This window comes from Schistocerca cancellata, chromosome 3 (assembly GCF_023864275.1).
Source record: "Schistocerca cancellata isolate TAMUIC-IGC-003103 chromosome 3, iqSchCanc2.1, whole genome shotgun sequence".
NCBI classification, from domain to species: Eukaryota; Metazoa; Arthropoda; class Insecta; order Orthoptera; family Acrididae; genus Schistocerca; species Schistocerca cancellata.
The window spans coordinates 106,744,667-106,759,928 of NC_064628.1; the positions used below are offsets into that span (position 1 = coordinate 106,744,667).

A 15,262-nucleotide genomic window follows, 5' to 3' on the forward strand; every position below is an offset into this window, starting at 1 on the left:
CAGTCTGTTGTGGCTATCGGTTCACCTCGCACGGACGCTAGTACTGCAGAAATCAGTCGCAGGCCCACGAACGCGCCCCCGTCCTTTTGTCACGCCGTCGCCGTGTTCGAGAGTACACAGATGTGCTCTAAAGTGTTGGACAGAGCGGGCATTCATTTCTTTTTAAGAATCGCAGTTCCATTCATTCGAGTGCGGCAAAAGCAGTGGGGCAGCGTTTCTTTTCTTAAGATCTCGCAGCTGCTTGCAAGTATGTCCGTCGTTTAAGACGACAGAAAACTAGCGTCAGCGGTGCGTCAGTGGGAAGTCGGTGAAGTCGCCATTGTAGCCATAAGCCAATAATTACGACACGCGAATCACTCGCACACCATGCAGCATGTACTAGAACGCTCGGCCGAGGGACCGGACGGCTCAGTCGGTAGAGCGCTAGACCTTCAACCAAAGGGTCCCGGGTTCAAGCCCCCGTCCAGGCGAAAACCAATACACTGTCTAAACAGCTAACGTGCTGGCAACGAAAGCACTACAGAAACGAGTGAGGCCATGTCGCGTTCTGCCATCAGATTGCTTGTAAAGGAGCAGATGCACTTGTAGAGACACACCTCTGCGACCGGCAGTCGTGGCCGAGTGGTTAAGGCGTCTGACTAGAAATCAGATTCCCTCTGGGAGCGTAGGTTCGAGTCATACCGACTGCGTTTCTTTTTTGTGTCAAGAGGTGAAGAACATCTCCAACGGAACCGTGAAATGAGCGAATACGTGGGAAACACTGCATTCGAGAAGCTTGTGAATTTTACAATTGTCCAGTGAGTGTCGACATAACACGTAGCTCCTCTGCTGTAACATATGAGACGTACAAACTGCTGCAATTTGACTTCACATCGTGTGTCAGCTTTCTTCGATAGTCTGTTACGAGCCTAGCGTAATGAGTTTATAGACAGCAGTCAGACGACGTTTAAATGGTAACAGCTCCACGCAACGGTTACCCAACAGTAAAGGACATGAGGCAATGTGTCAGTATGCGTAGTGGGAGGGGTGCTCATGTAATGTGAGCCCGGATAGCTCAGTCGGTAGAGCATTAGGCTTTTAACCTAAGGGTCCAGGGTTCAAGTCCCTGTTCGGGCGGAAATTTTAATACTTTGGTAGCCGCACGTCTAGTAGCGGTGTAAGCACTACGGAAAAGAATGCAGCTACGCCGTTTCCTGGCACTGCAGTGCTTTAAACGGTAGCAGTTGCATGTATCGGGAGGGTCTTGCGATACTGGCAGTCGTGGCCGAGTGGTTAAGGCGTCGGACTCGAAATCACATCCCCTCTGGGAGCGTAGGTTCGAATCCTACAGGCTGCGTGCGATTTTGCATAAAAACGAGCAGAAATTTTCGCACACATGTGACATGCGTGGGTGAATGCGGATCCAAACCAGTGACACCATTCTCAACAAGACGGAAATTTATGTTTAAGAATACTGTTTCGCGACGGCCGCAGTCTGTTGTGGCTATCGGTTCACCTCGCACGGACGCTAGTACTGCAGAAATCAGTCGCAGGCCCACGAACGCGCCCCCGTCCTTTTGTCACGCCGTCGCCGTGTTCGAGAGTACACAGATGTGCTCTAAAGTGTTGGACAGAGCGGGCATTCATTTCTTTTTAAGAATCGCAGTTCCATTCATTCGAGTGCGGCAAAAGCAGTGGGGCAGCGTTTCTTTTCTTAAGATCTCGCAGCTGCTTGCAAGTATGTCCGTCGTTTAAGACGACAGAAAACTAGCGTCAGCGGTGCGTCAGTGGGAAGTCGGTGAAGTCGCCATTGTAGCCATAAGCCAATAATTACGACACGCGAATCACTCGCACACCATGCAGCATGTACTAGAACGCTCGGCCAAGGGACCGGACGGCTCAGTCGGTAGAGCGCTAGACCTTCAACCAAAGGGTCCCGGGTTCAAGCCCCCGTCCAGGCGAAAACCAATACACTGTCTAAACAGCTAACGTGCTGGCAACGAAAGCACTACAGAAACGAGTGAGGCCATGTCGCGTTCTGCCATCAGATTGCTTGTAAAGGAGCAGATGCACTTGTAGAGACACACCTCTGCGACCGGCAGTCGTGGCCGAGTGGTTAAGGCGTCTGACTAGAAATCAGATTCCCTCTGGGAGCGTAGGTTCGAGTCATACCGACTGCGTTTCTTTTTTGTGTCAAGAGGTGAAGAACATCTCCAACGGAACCGTGAAATGAGCGAATACGTGGGAAACACTGCATTCGAGAAGCTTGTGAATTTTACAATTGTCCAGTGAGTGTCGACAAAACACGTAGCTCCTCTGCTGTAACATATGAGACGTACAAACTGCTGCAATTTGACTTCACATCGTGTGTCAGCTTTCTTCGATAGTCTGTTACGAGCCTAGCGTAATGAGTTTATAGACAGCAGTCAGACGACGTTTAATTGGTAACAGCTCCACGCAACGGTTACCCAACAGTAAAGGACATGAGGCAATGTGTCAGTATGCGTAGTGGGAGGGGCGCTCATGTAATGTGAGCCCGGATAGTCTCAGTCGGTAGAGCATTAGCCTTTTAACCTGAGGGTCCAGGGTTCAAGTCCCTGTTCGGGCGGAAATTTTAATACTTTGGTAGCCGCACGTCTAGTAGCGGTGTAAGCACTACGGAAAAGAATGCAGCTACGCCGTTTCCTGGCACTGCAGTGCTTTAAACGGTAGCAGTTGCATGTATCGGGAGGGTCTTGCGATACTGGCAGTCGTGGCCGAGTGGTTAAGGCGTCGGACTCGAAATCACATCCCCTCTGGGAGCGTAGGTTCGAATCCTACAGGCTGCGTGCGATTTTGCATAAAAACGAGCAGAAATTTTCGCACACATGTGACATGCGTGGGTGAATGCGGATCCAAACCAGTGACACCATTCTCAACAAGACGGAAATTTATGTTTAAGAATACTGTTTCGCGACGGCCGCAGTCTGTTGTGGCTATCGGTTCACCTCGCACGGACGCTAGTACTGCAGAAATCAGTCGCAGGCCCACGAACGCGCCCCCGTCCTTTTGTCGCGCCGTCGCCGTGTTCGAGAGTACACAGATGTGCTCTAAAGTGTTGGACAGAGCGGGCATTCATTTCTTTTTAAGAATCGCAGTTCCATTCATTCGAGTGCGGCAAAAGCAGTGGGGCAGCGTTTCTTTTCTTAAGATCTCGCAGCTGCTTGCAAGTATGTCCGTCGTTTAAGACGACAGAAAACTAGCGTCAGCGGTGCGTCAGTGGGAAGTCGGTGAAGTCGCCATTGGAGCCATAAGCCAATAATTACGACACGCGAATCACTCGCACACCATGCAGCATGTACTAGAACGCTCGGCCGAGGGACCGGACGGCTCAGTCGGTAGAGCGCTAGACCTTCAACCAAAGGGTCCCGGGTTCAAGCCCCCGTCCAGGCGAAAACCAATACACTGTCTAAACAGCTAACGTGCTGGCAACGAAAGCACTACAGAAACGAGTGAGGCCATGTCGCGTTCTGCCATCAGATTGCTTGTAAAGGAGCAGATGCACTTGTAGAGACACACCTCTGCGACCGGCAGTCGTGGCCGAGTGGTTAAGGCGTCTGACTAGAAATCAGATTCCCTCTGGGAGCGTAGGTTCGAGTCATACCGACTGCGTTTCTTTTTTGTGTCAAGAGGTGAAGAACATCTCCAACGGAACCGTGAAATGAGCGAATACGTGGGAAACACTGCATTCGAGAAGCTTGTGAATTTTACAATTGTCCAGTGAGTGTCGACAAAACACGTAGCTCCTCTGCTGTAACATATGAGACGTACAAACTGCTGCAATTTGACTTCACATCGTGTGTCAGCTTTCTTCGATAGTCTGTTACGAGCCTAGCGTAATGAGTTTATAGACAGCAGTCAGACGACGTTTAATTGGTAACAGCTCCACGCAACGGTTACCCAACAGTAAAGGACATGAGGCAATGTGTCAGTATGCGTAGTGGGAGGGGCGCTCATGTAATGTGAGCCCGGATAGCTCAGTCGGTAGAGCATTAGCCTTTTAACCTGAGGGTCCAGGGTTCAAGTCCCTGTTCGGGCGGAAATTTTAATACTTTGGTAGCCGCACGTCTAGTAGCGGTGTAAGCACTACGGAAAAGAATGCAGCTACGCCGTTTCCTGGCACTGCAGTGCTTTAAACGGTAGCAGTTGCATGTATCGGGAGGGTCTTGCGATACTGGCAGTCGTGGCCGAGTGGTTAAGGCGTCGGACTCGAAATCACATCCCCTCTGGGAGCGTAGGTTCGAATTCTACAGGCTGCGTGCGATTTTGCATAAAAACGAGCAGAAATTTTCGCACACATGTGACATGCGTGGGTGAATGCGGATCCAAACCAGTGACACCATTCTCAACAAGACGGAAATTTATGTTTAAGAATACTGTTTCGCGACGGCCGCAGTCTGTTGTGGCTATCGGTTCACCTCGCACGGACGCTAGTACTGCAGAAATCAGTCGCAGGCCCACGAACGCGCCCCCGTCCTTTTGTCGCGCCGTCGCCGTGTTCGAGAGTACACAGATGTGCTCTAAAGTGTTGGACAGAGCGGGCATTCATTTCTTTTTAAGAATCGCAGTTCCATTCATTCGAGTGCGGCAAAAGCAGTGGGGCAGCGTTTCTTTTCTTAAGATCTCGCAGCTGCTTGCAAGTATGTCCGTCGTTTAAGACGACAGAAAACTAGCGTCAGCGGTGCGTCAGTGGGAAGTCGGTGAAGTCGCCATTGTAGCCATAAGCCAATAATTACGACACGCGAATCACTCGCACACCATGCAGCATGTACTAGAACGCTCGGCCAAGGGACCGGACGGCTCAGTCGGTAGAGCGCTAGACCTTCAACCAAAGGGTCCCGGGTTCAAGCCCCCGTCCAGGCGAAAACCAATACACTGTCTAAACAGCTAACGTGCTGGCAACGAAAGCACTACAGAAACGAGTGAGGCCATGTCGCGTTCTGCCATCAGATTGCTTGTAAAGGAGCAGATGCACTTGTAGAGACACACCTCTGCGACCGGCAGTCGTGGCCGAGTGGTTAAGGCGTCTGACTAGAAATCAGATTCCCTCTGGGAGCGTAGGTTCGAGTCATACCGACTGCGTTTCTTTTTTGTGTCAAGAGGTGAAGAACATCTCCAACGGAACCGTGAAATGAGCGAATACGTGGGAAACACTGCATTCGAGAAGCTTGTGAATTTTACAATTGTCCAGTGAGTGTCGACAAAACACGTAGCTCCTCTGCTGTAACATATGAGACGTACAAACTGCTGCAATTTGACTTCACATCGTGTGTCAGCTTTCTTCGATAGTCTGTTACGAGCCTAGCGTAATGAGTTTATAGACAGCAGTCAGACGACGTTTAATTGGTAACAGCTCCACGCAACGGTTACCCAACAGTAAAGGACATGAGGCAATGTGTCAGTATGCGTAGTGGGAGGGGCGCTCATGTAATGTGAGCCCGGATAGTCTCAGTCGGTAGAGCATTAGCCTTTTAACCTGAGGGTCCAGGGTTCAAGTCCCTGTTCGGGCGGAAATTTTAATACTTTGGTAGCCGCACGTCTAGTAGCGGTGTAAGCACTACGGAAAAGAATGCAGCTACGCCGTTTCCTGGCACTGCAGTGCTTTAAACGGTAGCAGTTGCATGTATCGGGAGGGTCTTGCGATACTGGCAGTCGTGGCCGAGTGGTTAAGGCGTCGGACTCGAAATCACATCCCCTCTGGGAGCGTAGGTTCGAATCCTACAGGCTGCGTGCGATTTTGCATAAAAACGAGCAGAAATTTTCGCACACATGTGACATGCGTGGGTGAATGCGGATCCAAACCAGTGACACCATTCTCAACAAGACGGAAATTTATGTTTAAGAATACTGTTTCGCGACGGCCGCAGTCTGTTGTGGCTATCGGTTCACCTCGCACGGACGCTAGTACTGCAGAAATCAGTCGCAGGCCCACGAACGCGCCCCCGTCCTTTTGTCGCGCCGTCGCCGTGTTCGAGAGTACACAGATGTGCTCTAAAGTGTTGGACAGAGCGGGCATTCATTTCTTTTTAAGAATCGCAGTTCCATTCATTCGAGTGCGGCAAAAGCAGTGGGGCAGCGTTTCTTTTCTTAAGATCTCGCAGCTGCTTGCAAGTATGTCCGTCGTTTAAGACGACAGAAAACTAGCGTCAGCGGTGCGTCAGTGGGAAGTCGGTGAAGTCGCCATTGGAGCCATAAGCCAATAATTACGACACGCGAATCACTCGCACACCATGCAGCATGTACTAGAACGCTCGGCCGAGGGACCGGACGGCTCAGTCGGTAGAGCGCTAGACCTTCAACCAAAGGGTCCCGGGTTCAAGCCCCCGTCCAGGCGAAAACCAATACACTGTCTAAACAGCTAACGTGCTGGCAACGAAAGCACTACAGAAACGAGTGAGGCCATGTCGCGTTCTGCCATCAGATTGCTTGTAAAGGAGCAGATGCACTTGTAGAGACACACCTCTGCGACCGGCAGTCGTGGCCGAGTGGTTAAGGCGTCGGACTCGAAATCACATCCCCTCTGGGAGCGTAGGTTCGAATCCTACAGGCTGCGTGCGATTTTGCATAAAAACGAGCAGAAATTTTCGCACACATGTGACATGCGTGGGTGAATGCGGATCCAAACCAGTGACACCATTCTCAACAAGACGGAAATTTATGTTTAAGAATACTGTTTCGCGACGGCCGCAGTCTGTTGTGGCTATCGGTTCACCTCGCACGGACGCTAGTACTGCAGAAATCAGTCGCAGGCCCACGAACGCGCCCCCGTCCTTTTGTCACGCCGTCGCCGTGTTCGAGAGTACACAGATGTGCTCTAAAGTGTTGGACAGAGCGGGCATTCATTTCTTTTTAAGAATCGCAGTTCCATTCATTCGAGTGCGGCAAAAGCAGTGGGGCAGCGTTTCTTTTCTTAAGATCTCGCAGCTGCTTGCAAGTATGTCCGTCGTTTAAGACGACAGAAAACTAGCGTCAGCGGTGCGTCAGTGGGAAGTCGGTGAAGTCGCCATTGTAGCCATAAGCCAATAATTACGACACGCGAATCACTCGCACACCATGCAGCATGTACTAGAACGCTCGGCCAAGGGACCGGACGGCTCAGTCGGTAGAGCGCTAGACCTTCAACCAAAGGGTCCCGGGTTCAAGCCCCCGTCCAGGCGAAAACCAATACACTGTCTAAACAGCTAACGTGCTGGCAACGAAAGCACTACAGAAACGAGTGAGGCCATGTCGCGTTCTGCCATCAGATTGCTTGTAAAGGAGCAGATGCACTTGTAGAGACACACCTCTGCGACCGGCAGTCGTGGCCGAGTGGTTAAGGCGTCTGACTAGAAATCAGATTCCCTCTGGGAGCGTAGGTTCGAGTCATACCGACTGCGTTTCTTTTTTGTGTCAAGAGGTGAAGAACATCTCCAACGGAACCGTGAAATGAGCGAATACGTGGGAAACACTGCATTCGAGAAGCTTGTGAATTTTACAATTGTCCAGTGAGTGTCGACAAAACACGTAGCTCCTCTGCTGTAACATATGAGACGTACAAACTGCTGCAATTTGACTTCACATCGTGTGTCAGCTTTCTTCGATAGTCTGTTACGAGCCTAGCGTAATGAGTTTATAGACAGCAGTCAGACGACGTTTAATTGGTAACAGCTCCACGCAACGGTTACCCAACAGTAAAGGACATGAGGCAATGTGTCAGTATGCGTAGTGGGAGGGGCGCTCATGTAATGTGAGCCCGGATAGTCTCAGTCGGTAGAGCATTAGCCTTTTAACCTGAGGGTCCAGGGTTCAAGTCCCTGTTCGGGCGGAAATTTTAATACTTTGGTAGCCGCACGTCTAGTAGCGGTGTAAGCACTACGGAAAAGAATGCAGCTACGCCGTTTCCTGGCACTGCAGTGCTTTAAACGGTAGCAGTTGCATGTATCGGGAGGGTCTTGCGATACTGGCAGTCGTGGCCGAGTGGTTAAGGCGTCGGACTCGAAATCACATCCCCTCTGGGAGCGTAGGTTCGAATCCTACAGGCTGCGTGCGATTTTGCATAAAAACGAGCAGAAATTTTCGCACACATGTGACATGCGTGGGTGAATGCGGATCCAAACCAGTGACACCATTCTCAACAAGACGGAAATTTATGTTTAAGAATACTGTTTCGCGACGGCCGCAGTCTGTTGTGGCTATCGGTTCACCTCGCACGGACGCTAGTACTGCAGAAATCAGTCGCAGGCCCACGAACGCGCCCCCGTCCTTTTGTCGCGCCGTCGCCGTGTTCGAGAGTACACAGATGTGCTCTAAAGTGTTGGACAGAGCGGGCATTCATTTCTTTTTAAGAATCGCAGTTCCATTCATTCGAGTGCGGCAAAAGCAGTGGGGCAGCGTTTCTTTTCTTAAGATCTCGCAGCTGCTTGCAAGTATGTCCGTCGTTTAAGACGACAGAAAACTAGCGTCAGCGGTGCGTCAGTGGGAAGTCGGTGAAGTCGCCATTGGAGCCATAAGCCAATAATTACGACACGCGAATCACTCGCACACCATGCAGCATGTACTAGAACGCTCGGCCGAGGGACCGGACGGCTCAGTCGGTAGAGCGCTAGACCTTCAACCAAAGGGTCCCGGGTTCAAGCCCCCGTCCAGGCGAAAACCAATACACTGTCTAAACAGCTAACGTGCTGGCAACGAAAGCACTACAGAAACGAGTGAGGCCATGTCGCGTTCTGCCATCAGATTGCTTGTAAAGGAGCAGATGCACTTGTAGAGACACACCTCTGCGACCGGCAGTCGTGGCCGAGTGGTTAAGGCGTCTGACTAGAAATCAGATTCCCTCTGGGAGCGTAGGTTCGAGTCATACCGACTGCGTTTCTTTTTTGTGTCAAGAGGTGAAGAACATCTCCAACGGAACCGTGAAATGAGCGAATACGTGGGAAACACTGCATTCGAGAAGCTTGTGAATTTTACAATTGTCCAGTGAGTGTCGACAAAACACGTAGCTCCTCTGCTGTAACATATGAGACGTACAAACTGCTGCAATTTGACTTCACATCGTGTGTCAGCTTTCTTCGATAGTCTGTTACGAGCCTAGCGTAATGAGTTTATAGACAGCAGTCAGACGACGTTTAATTGGTAACAGCTCCACGCAACGGTTACCCAACAGTAAAGGACATGAGGCAATGTGTCAGTATGCGTAGTGGGAGGGGCGCTCATGTAATGTGAGCCCGGATAGCTCAGTCGGTAGAGCATTAGCCTTTTAACCTGAGGGTCCAGGGTTCAAGTCCCTGTTCGGGCGGAAATTTTAATACTTTGGTAGCCGCACGTCTAGTAGCGGTGTAAGCACTACGGAAAAGAATGCAGCTACGCCGTTTCCTGGCACTGCAGTGCTTTAAACGGTAGCAGTTGCATGTATCGGGAGGGTCTTGCGATACTGGCAGTCGTGGCCGAGTGGTTAAGGCGTCGGACTCGAAATCACATCCCCTCTGGGAGCGTAGGTTCGAATTCTACAGGCTGCGTGCGATTTTGCATAAAAACGAGCAGAAATTTTCGCACACATGTGACATGCGTGGGTGAATGCGGATCCAAACCAGTGACACCATTCTCAACAAGACGGAAATTTATGTTTAAGAATACTGTTTCGCGACGGCCGCAGTCTGTTGTGGCTATCGGTTCACCTCGCACGGACGCTAGTACTGCAGAAATCAGTCGCAGGCCCACGAACGCGCCCCCGTCCTTTTGTCGCGCCGTCGCCGTGTTCGAGAGTACACAGATGTGCTCTAAAGTGTTGGACAGAGCGGGCATTCATTTCTTTTTAAGAATCGCAGTTCCATTCATTCGAGTGCGGCAAAAGCAGTGGGGCAGCGTTTCTTTTCTTAAGATCTCGCAGCTGCTTGCAAGTATGTCCGTCGTTTAAGACGACAGAAAACTAGCGTCAGCGGTGCGTCAGTGGGAAGTCGGTGAAGTCGCCATTGTAGCCATAAGCCAATAATTACGACACGCGAATCACTCGCACACCATGCAGCATGTACTAGAACGCTCGGCCGAGGGACCGGACGGCTCAGTCGGTAGAGCGCTAGACCTTCAACCAAAGGGTCCCGGGTTCAAGCCCCCGTCCAGGCGAAAACCAATACACTGTCTAAACAGCTAACGTGCTGGCAACGAAAGCACTACAGAAACGAGTGAGGCCATGTCGCGTTCTGCCATCAGATTGCTTGTAAAGGAGCAGATGCACTTGTAGAGACACACCTCTGCGACCGGCAGTCGTGGCCGAGTGGTTAAGGCGTCTGACTAGAAATCAGGTTCCCTCTGGGAGCGTAGGTTCGAGTCCTACCGACTGCGTTTCTTTTTTGTGTCAAGAGGTGAAGAACATCTCCAACGGAACCGTGAAATGAGCGAATACGTGGGAAACACTGCATTCGAGAAGCTTGTGAATTTTACAATTGTCCAGTGAGTGTCGACAAAACACGTAGCTCCTCTGCTGTAACATATGAGACGTACAAACTGCTGCAATTTGACTTCACATCGTGTGTCAGCTTTCTTCGATAGTCTGTTACGAGCCTAGCGTAATGAGTTTATAGACAGCAGTCAGACGACGTTTAAATGGTAACAGCTCCACGCAACGGTTACCCAACAGTAAAGGACATGAGGCAATGTGTCAGTATACGTAGTGGGAGGGGTGCTCATGTAATGTGAGCCCGGATAGCTCAGTCGGTAGAGCATTAGGCTTTTAACCTAAGGGTCCAGGGTTCAAGTCCCTGTTCGGGCGGAAATTTTAATACTTTGGTAGCCGCACGTCTAGTAGCGGTGTAAGCACTACGGAAAAGAATGCAGCTACGCCGTTTCCTGGCACTGCAGTGCTTTAAACGGTAGCAGTTGCATGTATCGGGAGGGTCTTGCGATACTGGCAGTCGTGGCCGAGTGGTTAAGGCGTCGGACTCGAAATCACATCCCCTCTGGGAGCGTAGGTTCGAATCCTACAGGCTGCGTGCGATTTTGCATAAAAACGAGCAGAAATTTTCGCACACATGTGACATGCGTGGGTGAATGCGGATCCAAACCAGTGACACCATTCTCAACAAGACGGAAATTTATGTTTAAGAATACTGTTTCGCGACGGCCGCAGTCTGTTGTGGCTATCGGTTCACCTCGCACGGACGCTAGTACTGCAGAAATCAGTCGCAGGCCCACGAACGCGCCCCCGTCCTTTTGTCACGCCGTCGCCGTGTTCGAGAGTACACAGATGTGCTCTAAAGTGTTGGACAGAGCGGGCATTCATTTCTTTTTAAGAATCGCAGTTCCATTCATTCGAGTGCGGCAAAAGCAGTGGGGCAGCGTTTCTTTTCTTAAGATCTCGCAGCTGCTTGCAAGTATGTCCGTCGTTTAAGACGACAGAAAACTAGCGTCAGCGGTGCGTCAGTGGGAAGTCGGTGAAGTCGCCATTGTAGCCATAAGCCAATAATTACGACACGCGAATCACTCGCACACCATGCAGCATGTACTAGAACGCTCGGCCGAGGGACCGGACGGCTCAGTCGGTAGAGCGCTAGGCCTTCAACCAAAGGGTCCCGGCTTCAAGCCCCCGTCCAGGCGAAAACTAATACACTGTCTAAACAGCTAACGTGCTGGCAACGAAAGCACTACAGAAACGAGTGAGGCCATGTCGCGCTCTGCCATCAGATTGCTTGTAGACGAGCAGTTGCACTTGTAGAGACACGCATCTGCGGCCGGCAGTCGTGGCCGACTGGTTAAGGCGTCTGACTAGAAATCAGATTCCCTCTGGGAGCGTAGTTTTATTCCCCAGTCTGCTAATAATCAACTGTTTTAGTTCCAACTTTTAATTTCTTTTTGTTTGGACTCATTTCACAGATGACCTGCAGGAATCGTCTCATAAGACGTGTTTCCGCTGTCCTGATCTTGTCCCTTCTGTAAAACAAGTCGTAAATGGCGATATTTCTGCATCATACGTAACTATATTCTCAATAATCCTATGGAATTTCCTTTTTCTGTTCTGTTGATTAACACTATTATTCCAGTTTAGTGCATGTAGGGACTTCGTCGCTTGTTAAGCCATCACTTCTTTGGTCCCAACAGTTTTGTCAAAGATGTCGTCACTGGATGTAACGCAACCTAAACTTTTAAAATTCTCATATTTTAAAAAATTTCATGTATGAGAAGTGAATCCGTTGATTGTTTACCCATACACATTGTGGGGTGAACGCCTTAACGGGGCCGACAAAGATAATTGCATAATTAGAAAAGACGCAAAGTCGCGACTCGTCGAAGCACAATCAGTTAGTTTTTGTTATCTATGTTATTTGGTTTTATGTGCCGATACGAGCAACGATCTTTTGCAAGGTACCTGACTCAAAATATCCACTGCATATCTTTTTTTCACAAGGTAACCTCGTAAAGTGGTTAAGGTGGACCTGTATTCATCGTCAGCAGCAAATTCTGGTAGAGGCTGACATGGATTTTCAGTGACAAGGCGTTGCGCTCGTCTGCAGTTCCTGTTGGTTATCAACTTTTTCCGACTACTGTTCTTTACCCCATGTTATAGGGATGTGGCTGCTAGACCTTTGCTTACAGATGCGTTGCACTGTCCCTATTGATACACCAACAAATCGGCAAAATTAATGCATGGTGCAGTCATGGGCACGACAAAACACGACAGCTGATTTCTGCCATTGTGCCACATCTTCTCGTCGACACAACCTACTGTGCTCATTGCCGAAACTGACACATACAAACCAATGCAATGAAAGACTTTTGTCAGCCGCAGAGTGCCTTACCTCCTGGTACCATTTCTACACCAATCAATGTGTACCGAAGGAAGGGGTGATGTATGTTCTTTTAAAGAGGTGACTAATATATTGCCTGATAGCTCTATAAATACATCAGCAAGAGTTACTGATAACGCTGAATACAGTAATGTTATAACAATCATATATGTACTGGAACAACAGAAGTCTATTGACAACGTGCATTGGTGCTTATCATAGTACTAACAGAAAGGTTCAGTGTCAAGATAATCTTGCTTCTGTTGTGGTCTTCTGCCCGAAGACTCGTTTGATGCAGTCCTCCACGAAAGTTTATTCTGTGCAAGCCTTGCTTAGGGCACTTAAACCTTGGTCGTCTTCTATTACTTTTATCCCCAGCCCTTGTCCTCCAACCCCCAACACATACATACGCACACTTTCCTCCATTACCATATTGACAAATTTTTGATGCCTCAGGATGTCCTGTGAACGGAGTCTTGTGAGTTAAGTTATGCTTTGTATTTTTTCTCCCCAGTTTCATGCAGTACCTCTTCCTATCCACTCAACCTATCTTCAGAATTCTCCTATGCTGTGTCCTTTCAGAAGCTTCTAGTCTTTTCTTGCCTGAACTGTTTGCTGCCCACCTTCCACTAGTATACAGGTATCCTCAGAAAACACTTCCTAACACTCGTATGTTCAATGTTGATAAATCCTCTTTATCACAAACATTGTACTTGATACTGATACTCCGTAGTTTACACCCTCTGTACTTCGGTCATCGTCCGTTATTTCGAAGGCCAAACATCAAAACTTCCCGTCTATTTTCTGTGTCTCATTTCCTAATTTAATTCCCTCAGCTTAATCTGATTTAATTCAACTGCATTATATTACCCTCATTTTACTTTTGTTCATGTCCATGTTGAAATACATTTTAATTACAATATACATCATCTTTCAAGTCCTTCAATTCTAAGAATTGCAACATGTTGCAAGAGCAATTTATGCTAGCATTGTTTCCATGACGACGTAAAATTTTAGATCTTAGATCGTTTCACTAAACAAATTTCCATATTCCCGAGCAAAATAATCAGTTGCGTTCTAACTCTTTGTCATCTACTTTGTCATCAAACTAATGAATGCTGTTATCAGCTGGTCATTGCGGAATTTTGTTTCTTTGCCATTTACTTCGTGATCAAAGTAAGGAAAGCAGTTATCTGCTGGTTCGTTGCGAAATGTAAGCTTGTGCAGTGACTCGTTCAGCTGAACGAAGGCTCTAGACAGTTATAATTAATCATTCATGCTCTCTATATCTACAGCCTACATGTATTTGATCATGTCAGTGCTTGATACGTCCACTTAGTGTGGTTGCGAGCGGCCATCTTATGAGATTTCCACATACTACGTTTCCGCATTGGTTCCTCAGTATACGTTCTCTCCAATACCTCGTATCACAGGACAAGTGCATGGCATTTGATCACGATCGAAATATGGGGTCTCACATTTGTAGCATTCTAGCTGTGTGCATCCATAAAATACGAACATTCGTAAATTCTTTTGCTCTTGCAGCTGTACGCCTCTGGAATAAAGTGTCCTGCGGAAGCACTTCCTTTTGTCAATGCCATAACACGAAAATTTCTCTAAAACTACCGTACGCTATCCAGTTACTTTGAAGTGATCACTACATATGTTCGACGTCAATGTTCAGTAACCACTCACAGATGGCAAGTGGCAGTTTTAGCAGTGAAGGGTAAGTAAAGTATGTCCGAGGAGGGGGGTGAGGGGAGGCAGAAACTGGACAGTCGTTGTCATAATGCGGAAACGGAATGATTTATTTGACGTCCAAAAGGATATAATCATTGGCTTCAAGGCCAAGAATTTAAGCATTTCCGAAAAGGCTACGTTTGTAAACTGTTAGCGTGCCACCATGGTTAAAGTATACCATGTATGACCAAATGGTGCTATCCAAAACCGGGCCATAGATGACAGGGGTGAACCACTGTGGAGACGTGTACGGGCGAATAGATGAGCAACTGTTGAGCAACTGATCACCCAGATGAACCAAGGGTCTGCTAACAGTGTCTCCTCAACGACCGTTCTGCGAACGTTGCTGCCCATGGGCCTCCGCCTCAGAAGCCTGGTTCATTCACCAATGCTGACTGTTGTCTGAAAGTGAACACTCTGCAACAATCGTTGGAAGGGTGGAGGGTCGAGGAGGGAGCATTAAGGTCTGGGGAATGGTTTCGTGGCATTCCCAAGGTGATGTCGTCATTTTGGAAGGCACAATGGATCAATACAAGGGTATGCAGTTTGTTTTTCCGCGGAACGATGCTATGTACCAACAGGACAATGCAATGTGTCACACTGCTCGCAGTGTACTTGCGTGGGTCGAACAGCATCAGATGAGTTTGCCGTGCTTGTCTGGCCATCAAACGCGCAGGGCTTAAAGCCCATCTACCATCGCAGGCTCGAATCCTGCCTCGGGCATGGATGTGTGTGATATCCTTAGGTTA

The 15,262-nt window shown here is 48.9% G+C and overlaps 20 non-coding genes across 20 annotated transcripts; all 20 read left to right on the forward strand.

The window, feature by feature from the left end:
* Positions 1–607: 607 nt before the first annotated feature.
* Trnas-aga (transfer RNA serine (anticodon AGA)) lies at positions 608–689 on the forward strand. Its single transcript has one exon. It is a non-coding gene; the product is annotated as a tRNA-Ser (tRNA).
* Positions 690–1,043: 354 nt separating this feature from the next.
* Positions 1,044–1,116, forward strand: Trnak-uuu (transfer RNA lysine (anticodon UUU)). The gene has a single exon. It is a non-coding gene; the product is annotated as a tRNA-Lys (tRNA).
* A 138-nt stretch (positions 1,117–1,254) lies between these two features.
* Trnas-cga (transfer RNA serine (anticodon CGA)) lies at positions 1,255–1,336 on the forward strand. The gene has a single exon. It is a non-coding gene; the product is annotated as a tRNA-Ser (tRNA).
* Positions 1,337–2,077: 741 nt separating this feature from the next.
* Positions 2,078–2,159, forward strand: Trnas-aga (transfer RNA serine (anticodon AGA)). Its single transcript has one exon. It is a non-coding gene; the product is annotated as a tRNA-Ser (tRNA).
* Positions 2,160–2,513: 354 nt separating this feature from the next.
* Positions 2,514–2,587, forward strand: Trnak-uuu (transfer RNA lysine (anticodon UUU)). The gene has a single exon. It is a non-coding gene; the product is annotated as a tRNA-Lys (tRNA).
* A 138-nt stretch (positions 2,588–2,725) lies between these two features.
* Positions 2,726–2,807, forward strand: Trnas-cga (transfer RNA serine (anticodon CGA)). Its single transcript has one exon. It is a non-coding gene; the product is annotated as a tRNA-Ser (tRNA).
* A 741-nt stretch (positions 2,808–3,548) lies between these two features.
* Positions 3,549–3,630, forward strand: Trnas-aga (transfer RNA serine (anticodon AGA)). Its single transcript has one exon. It is a non-coding gene; the product is annotated as a tRNA-Ser (tRNA).
* Positions 3,631–3,984: 354 nt separating this feature from the next.
* On the forward strand, positions 3,985–4,057 carry Trnak-uuu (transfer RNA lysine (anticodon UUU)). The gene has a single exon. It is a non-coding gene; the product is annotated as a tRNA-Lys (tRNA).
* A 961-nt stretch (positions 4,058–5,018) lies between these two features.
* Trnas-aga (transfer RNA serine (anticodon AGA)) lies at positions 5,019–5,100 on the forward strand. Its single transcript has one exon. It is a non-coding gene; the product is annotated as a tRNA-Ser (tRNA).
* A 354-nt stretch (positions 5,101–5,454) lies between these two features.
* On the forward strand, positions 5,455–5,528 carry Trnak-uuu (transfer RNA lysine (anticodon UUU)). The gene has a single exon. It is a non-coding gene; the product is annotated as a tRNA-Lys (tRNA).
* A 138-nt stretch (positions 5,529–5,666) lies between these two features.
* Positions 5,667–5,748, forward strand: Trnas-cga (transfer RNA serine (anticodon CGA)). Its single transcript has one exon. It is a non-coding gene; the product is annotated as a tRNA-Ser (tRNA).
* A 741-nt stretch (positions 5,749–6,489) lies between these two features.
* On the forward strand, positions 6,490–6,571 carry Trnas-cga (transfer RNA serine (anticodon CGA)). The gene has a single exon. It is a non-coding gene; the product is annotated as a tRNA-Ser (tRNA).
* A 741-nt stretch (positions 6,572–7,312) lies between these two features.
* Positions 7,313–7,394, forward strand: Trnas-aga (transfer RNA serine (anticodon AGA)). Its single transcript has one exon. It is a non-coding gene; the product is annotated as a tRNA-Ser (tRNA).
* A 354-nt stretch (positions 7,395–7,748) lies between these two features.
* Positions 7,749–7,822, forward strand: Trnak-uuu (transfer RNA lysine (anticodon UUU)). The gene has a single exon. It is a non-coding gene; the product is annotated as a tRNA-Lys (tRNA).
* Positions 7,823–7,960: 138 nt separating this feature from the next.
* Positions 7,961–8,042, forward strand: Trnas-cga (transfer RNA serine (anticodon CGA)). The gene has a single exon. It is a non-coding gene; the product is annotated as a tRNA-Ser (tRNA).
* Positions 8,043–8,783: 741 nt separating this feature from the next.
* Trnas-aga (transfer RNA serine (anticodon AGA)) lies at positions 8,784–8,865 on the forward strand. Its single transcript has one exon. It is a non-coding gene; the product is annotated as a tRNA-Ser (tRNA).
* Positions 8,866–9,219: 354 nt separating this feature from the next.
* On the forward strand, positions 9,220–9,292 carry Trnak-uuu (transfer RNA lysine (anticodon UUU)). The gene has a single exon. It is a non-coding gene; the product is annotated as a tRNA-Lys (tRNA).
* Positions 9,293–10,253: 961 nt separating this feature from the next.
* On the forward strand, positions 10,254–10,335 carry Trnas-aga (transfer RNA serine (anticodon AGA)). The gene has a single exon. It is a non-coding gene; the product is annotated as a tRNA-Ser (tRNA).
* Positions 10,336–10,689: 354 nt separating this feature from the next.
* Trnak-uuu (transfer RNA lysine (anticodon UUU)) lies at positions 10,690–10,762 on the forward strand. Its single transcript has one exon. It is a non-coding gene; the product is annotated as a tRNA-Lys (tRNA).
* A 138-nt stretch (positions 10,763–10,900) lies between these two features.
* Positions 10,901–10,982, forward strand: Trnas-cga (transfer RNA serine (anticodon CGA)). The gene has a single exon. It is a non-coding gene; the product is annotated as a tRNA-Ser (tRNA).
* The last annotated feature ends 4,280 nt before the right edge of the window (positions 10,983–15,262 follow it).